We start from the raw sequence: 10,187 nt of genomic DNA on the forward strand, positions 1-10,187 counted from the left end.
AAATAGAGAAGAAAAAAAATTTCCTTCCTATCCGTTCTAACCCGACCCGACTTAGAAAATTCAAAAATAAATTCTAAAAATTAAAAAACCTCATCCAGGCTGCATTTCAAGATGAAACGGGTCAGGACAGGCCGAAAGATAGAGAAGAAAAAAAATTTCCTTCCTATCCGTTCGAACCCGACCCGAGATAGAAAATTCAAAAATAAAATGCATAAAAATTCTAAAAATTAAAAAACATCATCCGGGCTTCATTTCAAGACTAAACGGGTATGGACAGGCCGAAAAATAGAGAAGAAAAAAAATTTCCTTCCTATCCGTTCGAACCCGACCCGAGATAGAAAATTCAAAAATAAAATGAAAAAAAATTCTAAAAATTAAAAAACATCATCCAGGCTTCATTTCAAGACTAAACGGGTATGGACAGGCCGAAAAATAGAGAAGAAAAAAAATTTCCATCTTATCCTTCCGAACCCGACCCGAGATAGAAAATTCAAAAATAAAATGCAAAAAAATTCTAAAAATTAAAAAACATCATCCAGGCTTCATTTCAAGACTAAACGGGTATGGACAGGCCGAAAAATAGAGAAGAAAAAAAATTTCCTCCTATCCGTTCGAACTCGACCCGAGTTAGAAAATTCAAAAATAAATGCAAAAAAATTCTAAAAATTAAAAAACATCATCCTGGCATCATTTCAAGATGAAACGGGTCAGGACAGGCCGAAAAATAGAGAGGAAAAAAATTTCCTTCCTATCCGTTCGAACCCGACCCGACTTAGAAAATTCAAAAATAAATTCTAAAAATTAAAAAACATCATCCAAGCTTCATTTCAAGACTAAACGGGTATGGACAGGCCGAAAAATAGAGAAGAAAAAAAATTTCCTCCTATCCGTTCGAACCCGACCCGAGTTAGAAAATTCAAAAATAAATGCAAAAAAATTCTAAAAATTAAAAAACATCATCCTGGCTTCGTTTCAAGATGAAACGAGTCAGGACAGGCTGAAAAATAGAGAGGAAAAAAAATTTCCTTCCTATCCGTTCGAACCCGACCCGAGTTAGAAAATTAAAAAATAAATGCAAAAAAATTTTAAAAATTGAAAAACATCATACAGGCTTCATTTCAAGAACATACGGGTATGGACAAGTCGAAAAATAGAGAAGAAAAAAAATTTCCTTCCTATCCGTTCTAACCCGACCCGACTTAGAAAATTCAAAAATAAATTCTAAAAATTAAAAAACATCATCCAGGCTGCATTTCAAGATGAAACGGGTCAGGACAGGCCGAAAGATAGAGAAGAAAAAAAATTTCCTTCCTATCCGTTCGAACCCGACCCGAGATAGAAAATTCAAAAATAAAAAGCATAAAAATTCTAAAAATTAAAAAACATCATCCGGGCTTCATTTCAAGACTAAACGGGTAGGGACAGGCCGGAAAATAGAGAAGAAAAAAAATTTCCTTCCTATCCGTTCGAACCCGACCCGAGATAGAAAATTCAAAAATAAAATAAAAAAAAATTCTAAAAATTAAAAAACATCATCCAGGCTTCATTTCAAGACTAAACGGGTATGGACAGGCCGAAAAATAGAGAAGAAAAAAAATTTCCATCTTATCCTTTCGAACCCGACCCGAGATAGAAAATTCAAAAATAAAATGCAAAAAAATTCTAAAAATTAAAAAACATCATCCAGGCTTCATTTCAAGACTAAACGGGTATGGACAGGCCGAAAAATAGAGAAGAAAAAAAATTTCCTCCTATCCGTTCGAACCCGACCCGAGTTAGAAAATTCAAAAATAAATGCAAAAAAATTCTAAAAATTAAAAAACATCATCCTGGCATCATTTCAAGATGAAACGGGTCAGGACAGGCCGAAAAATAGAGAGGAAAAAAATTTCCTTCCTATCCGTTCGAACCCGACCAGAGTTAGAAAATTAAAAAATAAATGCAAAAAAATTCTAAATATTAAAAAACATCATCCAGGCTTCATTTCAAGAAGATACGGGTATGGACAAGCCGAAAAATAGAGAAGAAAAAAAAATTTCCTTCCAATCTGTTCGAACCCGACCCGAGATAGAAAATTCAAAAATAAAATGAAAAAAAATTCTAAAAATTAGAAAACATCGTCCAGGCTTCATTTCAAGACTAAACGGGTATGGACAGGCCGAAAAATAGAGAAGAAAAAAAATTTCCATCCTATCCGTTCGAACCCGACCCGAATTAGAAAATTCAAAAATAAATTCTAAAAATTAAAAAACATCATCCAAGCTTCATTTCAAGACTAAACGGGTATGGACAGGCCGAAAAATAGAGAAGAAAAAAAATTTCCTCCTATCCGTTCGAACCCGACCCGAGTTAGAAAATTTAAAAATAAATGCAAAAAAATTCTAAAAATTAAAAAACATCATCCTGGCTTCGTTTCAAGATGAAACGAGTCAGGACAGGCTGAAAAATAGAGAGGAAAAAAAATTTCCTTCCTATCCGTTCGAACCCGACCCGAGTTAGAAAATTAAAAAATAAATGCAAAAAAATTTTAAAAATTGAAAAACATCGTACAGGCTTCATTTCAAGAACATACGGGTATGGACAAGCCGAAAAATAGAGAAGAAAAAAAATTTCCTTCCTATCCGTTCTAACCCGACCCGACTTAGAAAATTCAAAAATAAATTCTAAAAATTAAAAAACATCATCCATGCTGCATTTCAAGATGAAACGGGTCAGGACAGGCCGAAAGATAGAGAAGAAAAAAAATTTCCTTCCTATCCGTTCGAACCCGACCCGAGATAGAAAATTCAAAAATAAAGTGCATAAAAATTCTAAAAATTAAAAAACATCATCCGGGCTTCATTTCAAGACTAAACGGGTATGGACAGGCCGAAAAATAGAGAAGAAAAAAAATTTCCTTCCTATCCGTTCGAACCCGACCCGAGATAGAAAATTCAAAAATAAAATGAAAAAAAATTCTAAAAATTAAAAAACATCATCCAGGCTTCATTTCAAGACTAAACGGGTATGGACAGGCCGAAAAATAAAGAAGAAAAAAAATTTCCATCTTATCCTTTCGAACCCGACCCGAGAAAGAAAATTCAAAAATAAAATGCAAAAAAATTCTAAAAATTAAAAAACATCGTCCAGGCTTCATTTCAACACTAAACGGGTATGGACAGGCCGAAAAATAGAGAAGAAAAAAAATTTCCATCCTATCCGTTCGAACCCGACCGACTTAGAAAATTCAAAAATAAATTCTAAAAATTAAAAAACATCATCCAAGCTTCATTTCAAGACTAAACGGGTATGGACAGGCCGAAAAATAGAGAAGAAAAAAAATTTCCTCCTATCCGTTCGAACCCGACCCGAGTTAGAAAATTCAAAAATAAATGCAAAAAAATTCTAAAAATTAAAAAACATCATCCTGGCTTCGTTTCAAGATGGAACGAGTCAGGACAGGCTGAAAAATAGAGAGGAAAAAAAATTTCCTTCCTATCCGTTCGAACCCGACCCGAGTTAGAAAATTAAAAAATAAATGCAAAAAAATTTTAAAAATTGAAAAACATCATACAGGCTTCATTTCAAGAACATACGGGTATGGACAAGCCGAAAAATAGAGAAGAAAAAAAATTTCCTTCCTATCCGTTCTAACCCGACCCGACTTAGAAAATTCAAAAATAAATTCTAAAAATTAAAAAACATCATCCAGGCTGCATTTCAAGATGAAACGGATCAGGACAATCCGAAAGATAGAGAAGAAAAAAAATTTCCTTCTTATCCGTTCGAACCCGACCCGAGATAGAAAATTCAAAAATAAAATGCATAAAAATTCTAAAAATTAAAAAACATCATCCGGGCTGCATTTCAAGACTAAACGGGTATGGACAGGCCGAAAAATAGAGAAGAAAAAAAATTTCCTTCCTATCCGTTCGAACCCGACCCGAGATAGAAAATTCAAAAATAAAATGAAAAAAAATTCTAAAAATTAAAAAACATCATCCAGGCTTCATTTCAAGACTAAACGGGTATGGACAGACCGAAAAATAGAGAAGAAAAAAAATTTCCATCTTATCCTTTCGAACCCGACCCGAGATAGAAAATTCAAAAATAAAATGCAAAAAAATTCTAAAAATTAAAAAACATCATCCAGGCTTCATTTCAAGACTAAACGGGTATGGACAGGCCGAAAAATAGAGAAGAAAAAAAATTTCCTCCTATCCGTTCGAACCCGACCCGAGATAGAAAATTCAAAAATAAATGCAAAAAAATTCTAAAAATTAAAAAACATCATCCTGGCATCATTTCAAGATGAAACGGGTCAGGACAGGCCGAAAAATAGAGAGGAAAAAAATTTCCTTCCTATCCGTTCGAACCCGACCCCAGTTAGAAAATTAAAAAATAAATTCTAAAAAATTCTAAAAATTAAAAAACATCATCCAGGCTTCATTTCAAGAAGATACGGGTATGGACAGGCCGAAAAATAGAGAAGAAAAAAAATTTCCTCCTATCCGTTCGAACCCGACCCGAGTTAGAAAATTCAAAAATAAATGCAAAAAAATTCTAAAAATTAAAAAATATCATCCTGGCTTCGTTTCAAGATGAAACGAGTCAGGACATGCTGAAAAATAGAGAGGAAAAAAAATTTCCTTCCTATCCGTTCGAACCCGACCCGAGTTAGAAAATTAAAAAATAAATGCAAAAAAATTTTAAAAAATGAAAAACATCATACAAGCTTCATTTCAAGACTAAACGGGTATGGACTGGCCGAAAAATAGAGAAGAAAAAAAATTTCCATCCTATCCGTTCGAACCCGACCCGACTTAGAAAATTCAAAAATAAATTCTAAAAATTAAAAAACATCATCCAAGCTTCATTTCAAGACTAAACGGGTATGGACAGGCCGAAAAATAGAGAAGAAAAAAAATTTCATCCTATCCGTTCGAACCCGACCCGAGTTAGAAAATTCAAAAATAAATGCAAAAAAATTCTAAAAATTAAAAAACATCATCCTGGCTTCGTTTCAAGATGAAACGAGGCAGGACAGGCTGAAAAATAGAGAGGAAAAAAAATTTCCTTCCTATCCGTTCGAACCCGACCCGAGTTAGAAAATTAAAAAATAAATGCAAAAAAATTTTAAAAATTGAAAAACATCATACAGGCTTTATTTCAAGAACATACGGGTATGGAAAAGCCGAAAAATAGAGAAGAAAAAAAATTTCCTTCCTATCCGTTCTAACCCGACCCAACTTAGAAAATTCAAAAATAAATTCTAAAAATTAAAAAACATCATCCATGCTGCATTTCAAGATGAAACGGGTCAGGACAGGCCGAAAGATAGAGAAGAAAAAAAATTTCCTTCCTATCCGTTCGAACCCGACCCGAGATAGAAAATTCAAAAATAAAATGCATAAAAATTCTAAAAATTAAAAAACATCATCCGGGCTTCATTTCAAGACTAAACGGGTATGGACAGGCCGAAAAATAGAGAAGAAAAAAAATTTCCTTCCTATCCGTTCGAACCCGACCCGAGATAGAAAATTCAAAAATAAAATGAAAAAAAATTCTAAAAATTAAAAAACATCATCCAGGCTTCATTTCAAGACTAAACGGGTATGGACAGGCCGAAAAATAGAGAAGAAAAAAAATTTCCATCCTATCCGTTCGAACCCGACCCGACTTAGAAAATTCAAAAATAAATTCTAAAAATTAAAAAACATCATCCAAGCTTCATTTCAAGACTAAACGGGTATGGACAGGCCGAAAAATAGAGAAGAAAAAAAATTTCCTCCTATCCGTTCGAACCCGACCCGAGTTAGAAAATTCAAAAATAAATGCAAAAAAATTCTAAAAATTAAAAAACATCATCCTGGCTTCGTTTCAAGATGAAACGAGTAAGGACAGGCTGAAAAATAGAGAGGAAAAAAAATTTCCTTCCTATCCGTTCGAACCCGACCCGAGTTAGAAAATTAAAAAATAAATGCAAAAAAATTTTAAAAATTGAAAAACATCATACAGGCTTCATTTCAAGAACATACGGGTATGGACAAGTCGAAAAATAGAGAAGAAAAAAAATTTCCTTCCTATCCGTTCTAACCCGACCCGACTTAGAAAATTCAAAAATAAATTCTAAAAATTAAAAAACATCATCCAGGCTGCATTTCAAGATGAAACGGGTCAGGACAGGCCGAAAGATAGAGAAGAAAAAAAATTTCCTTCCTATCCGTTCGAACCCGACCCGAGATAGAAAATTCAAAAATAAAAAGCATAAAAATTCTAAAAATTAAAAAACATCATCCGGGCTTCATTTCAAGACTAAACGGGTAGGGACAGGCCGGAAAATAGAGAAGAAAAAAAATTTCCTTCCTATCCGTTCGAACCCGACCCGAGATAGAAAATTCAAAAATAAAATAAAAAAAAATTCTAAAAATTAAAAAACATCATCCAGGCTTCATTTCAAGACTAAACGGGTATGGACAGGCCGAAAAATAGAGAAGAAAAAAAATTTCCATCTTATCCTTTCGAACCCGACCCGAGATAGAAAATTCAAAAATAAAATGCAAAAAAATTCTAAAAATTAAAAAACATCATCCAGGCTTCATTTCAAGACTAAACGGGTATGGACAGGCCGAAAAATAGAGAAGAAAAAAAATTTCCTCCTATCCGTTCGAACCCGACCCGAGTTAGAAAATTCAAAAATAAATGCAAAAAAATTCTAAAAATTAAAAAACATCATCCTGGCATCATTTCAAGATGAAACGGGTCAGGACAGGCCGAAAAATAGAGAGGAAAAAAATTTCCTTCCTATCCGTTCGAACCCGACCAGAGTTAGAAAATTAAAAAATAAATGCAAAAAAATTCTAAATATTAAAAAACATCATCCAGGCTTCATTTCAAGAAGATACGGGTATGGACAAGCCGAAAAATAGAGAAGAAAAAAAAATTTCCTTCCAATCTGTTCGAACCCGACCCGAGATAGAAAATTCAAAAATAAAATGAAAAAAAATTCTAAAAATTAGAAAACATCGTCCAGGCTTCATTTCAAGACTAAACGGGTATGGACAGGCCGAAAAATAGAGAAGAAAAAAAATTTCCATCCTATCCGTTCGAACCCGACCCGAATTAGAAAATTCAAAAATAAATTCTAAAAATTAAAAAACATCATCCAAGCTTCATTTCAAGACTAAACGGGTATGGACAGGCCGAAAAATAGAGAAGAAAAAAAATTTCCTCCTATCCGTTCGAACCCGACCCGAGTTAGAAAATTTAAAAATAAATGCAAAAAAATTCTAAAAATTAAAAAACATCATCCTGGCTTCGTTTCAAGATGAAACGAGTCAGGACAGGCTGAAAAATAGAGAGGAAAAAAAATTTCCTTCCTATCCGTTCGAACCCGACCCGAGTTAGAAAATTAAAAAATAAATGCAAAAAAATTTTAAAAATTGAAAAACATCGTACAGGCTTCATTTCAAGAACATACGGGTATGGACAAGCCGAAAAATAGAGAAGAAAAAAAATTTCCTTCCTATCCGTTCTAACCCGACCCGACTTAGAAAATTCAAAAATAAATTCTAAAAATTAAAAAACATCATCCATGCTGCATTTCAAGATGAAACGGGTCAGGACAGGCCGAAAGATAGAGAAGAAAAAAAATTTCCTTCCTATCCGTTCGAACCCGACCCGAGATAGAAAATTCAAAAATAAAATGCATAAAAATTCTAAAAATTAAAAAACATCATCCGGGCTTCATTTCAAGACTAAACGGGTATGGACAGGCCGAAAAATAGAGAAGAAAAAAAATTTCCTTCCTATCCGTTCGAACCCGACCCGAGATAGAAAATTCAAAAATAAAATGAAAAAAAATTCTAAAAATTAAAAAACATCATCCAGGCTTCATTTCAAGACTAAACGGGTATGGACAGGCCGAAAAATAAAGAAGAAAAAAAATTTCCATCTTATCCTTTCGAACCCGACCCGAGAAAGAAAATTCAAAAATAAAATGCAAAAAAATTCTAAAAATTAAAAAACATCGTCCAGGCTTCATTTCAACACTAAACGGGTATGGACAGGCCGAAAAATAGAGAAGAAAAAAAATTTCCATCCTATCCGTTCGAACCCGACCGACTTAGAAAATTCAAAAATAAATTCTAAAAATTAAAAAACATCATCCAAGCTTCATTTCAAGACTAAACGGGTATGGACAGGCCGAAAAATAGAGAAGAAAAAAAATTTCCTCCTATCCGTTCGAACCCGACCCGAGTTAGAAAATTCAAAAATAAATGCAAAAAAATTCTAAAAATTAAAAAACATCATCCTGGCTTCGTTTCAAGATGGAACGAGTCAGGACAGGCTGAAAAATAGAGAGGAAAAAAAATTTCCTTCCTATCCGTTCGAACCCGACCCGAGTTAGAAAATTAAAAAATAAATGCAAAAAAATTTTAAAAATTGAAAAACATCATACAGGCTTCATTTCAAGAACATACGGGTATGGACAAGCCGAAAAATAGAGAAGAAAAAAAATTTCCTTCCTATCCGTTCTAACCCGACCCGACTTAGAAAATTCAAAAATAAATTCTAAAAATTAAAAAACATCATCCAGGCTGCATTTCAAGATGAAACGGATCAGGACAATCCGAAAGATAGAGAAGAAAAAAAATTTCCTTCTTATCCGTTCGAACCCGACCCGAGATAGAAAATTCAAAAATAAAATGCATAAAAATTCTAAAAATTAAAAAACATCATCCGGGCTTCATTTCAAGACTAAACGGGTATGGACAGGCCGAAAAATAGAGAAGAAAAAAAATTTCCTTCCTATCCGTTCGAACCCGACCCGAGATAGAAAATTCAAAAATAAAATGAAAAAAAATTCTAAAAATTAAAAAACATCATCCAGGCTTCATTTCAAGACTAAACGGGTATGGACAGACCGAAAAATAGAGAAGAAAAAAAATTTCCATCTTATCCTTTCGAACCCGACCCGAGATAGAAAATTCAAAAATAAAATGCAAAAAAATTCTAAAAATTAAAAAACATCATCCAGGCTTCATTTCAAGACTAAACGGGTATGGACAGGCCGAAAAATAGAGAAGAAAAAAAATTTTAATCCTATCCGTTCGAACCCGACCCGACTTAGAAAATTAAAAAAAATAAATTCTAAAAATTAAAAAACATCATTCAAGCTTCATTTCAAGACTAAAAGGGTATGGATAGGCCGAAAAATAGAGAAGAAAAAAAATTTCCTCCTATCCGTTCGAACCCGACCCGAGTTAGAAAATTCAAAAATAAATACAAAAAAATTCTAAAAATTAAAAAACATCATCCTGGCTTCGTTTCAATATGAAACGTGTCAGGACATGCTGAAAAATAGAGAGGAAAAAAAATTTCCTTCCTATCCGTTCGAACCCGACCCGAGTTAGAAAATTAAAAAATAAATGCAAAAAAATTTTAAAAATTGAAAAACATCATACAGGCTTCATTTCAAGAACATACGGGTATGGACAGGCCGAAAAATAGAGAAGAAAAAAAATTTCCTCCCATCCGTTCGAACCCGACCCGAGTTAGAAAATTAAAAAATAAATGCAAAAAAATTCTAAAAATTAAAAAACATCATCCTGGCATCATTTCAAGATGAAACGGGTCAGGACAGGCCGAAAAATAGAGAGGAAAAAAATTTCCTTCCTATCCGTTCGAACCCGACCCGAGTTAGAAAACTAAAAAATAAATGCAAAAAAATTCTAAAAATTAAAAAACATCATCCAGGCTTCATTTCAAGAAGATACGGGTATGGACAAGCCGAAAAATAGAGATGAAAAAAAAATTTCCTTCCAATCTGTTCGAACCCGACCCGAGATAGAAAATTCAAAAATAAAATGAAAAAAAATTCTAAAAATTAAAAAACATCATCCAGGCTTCATTTCAAGACTAAACGGGTATGGACAGGCCAAAAAATAGAGAAGAAAAAAAATTTCCATCCTATCCGTTCGAACCCGACCCGACTTAGAAAATTCAAAAATAAATTCTAAAAATTAAAAAACATCATCCAAGCTTCATTTCAAGACTAAACGGGTATGGACAGGCCGAAAAATAGAGAAGAAAAAAAATTTCCTCCTATCCGTTCGAACCCGACCCGAGTTAGAAAATTTAAAAATAAATGCAAAAAAATTCTAAAAATTAAAAAACATCATCCTGGCTTCGTTTCAAGATGAAAC

Source organism: Quercus robur, chromosome 9, assembly GCF_932294415.1.
Source record: "Quercus robur chromosome 9, dhQueRobu3.1, whole genome shotgun sequence".
NCBI lineage: Eukaryota > Viridiplantae > Streptophyta > Magnoliopsida > Fagales > Fagaceae > Quercus > Quercus robur.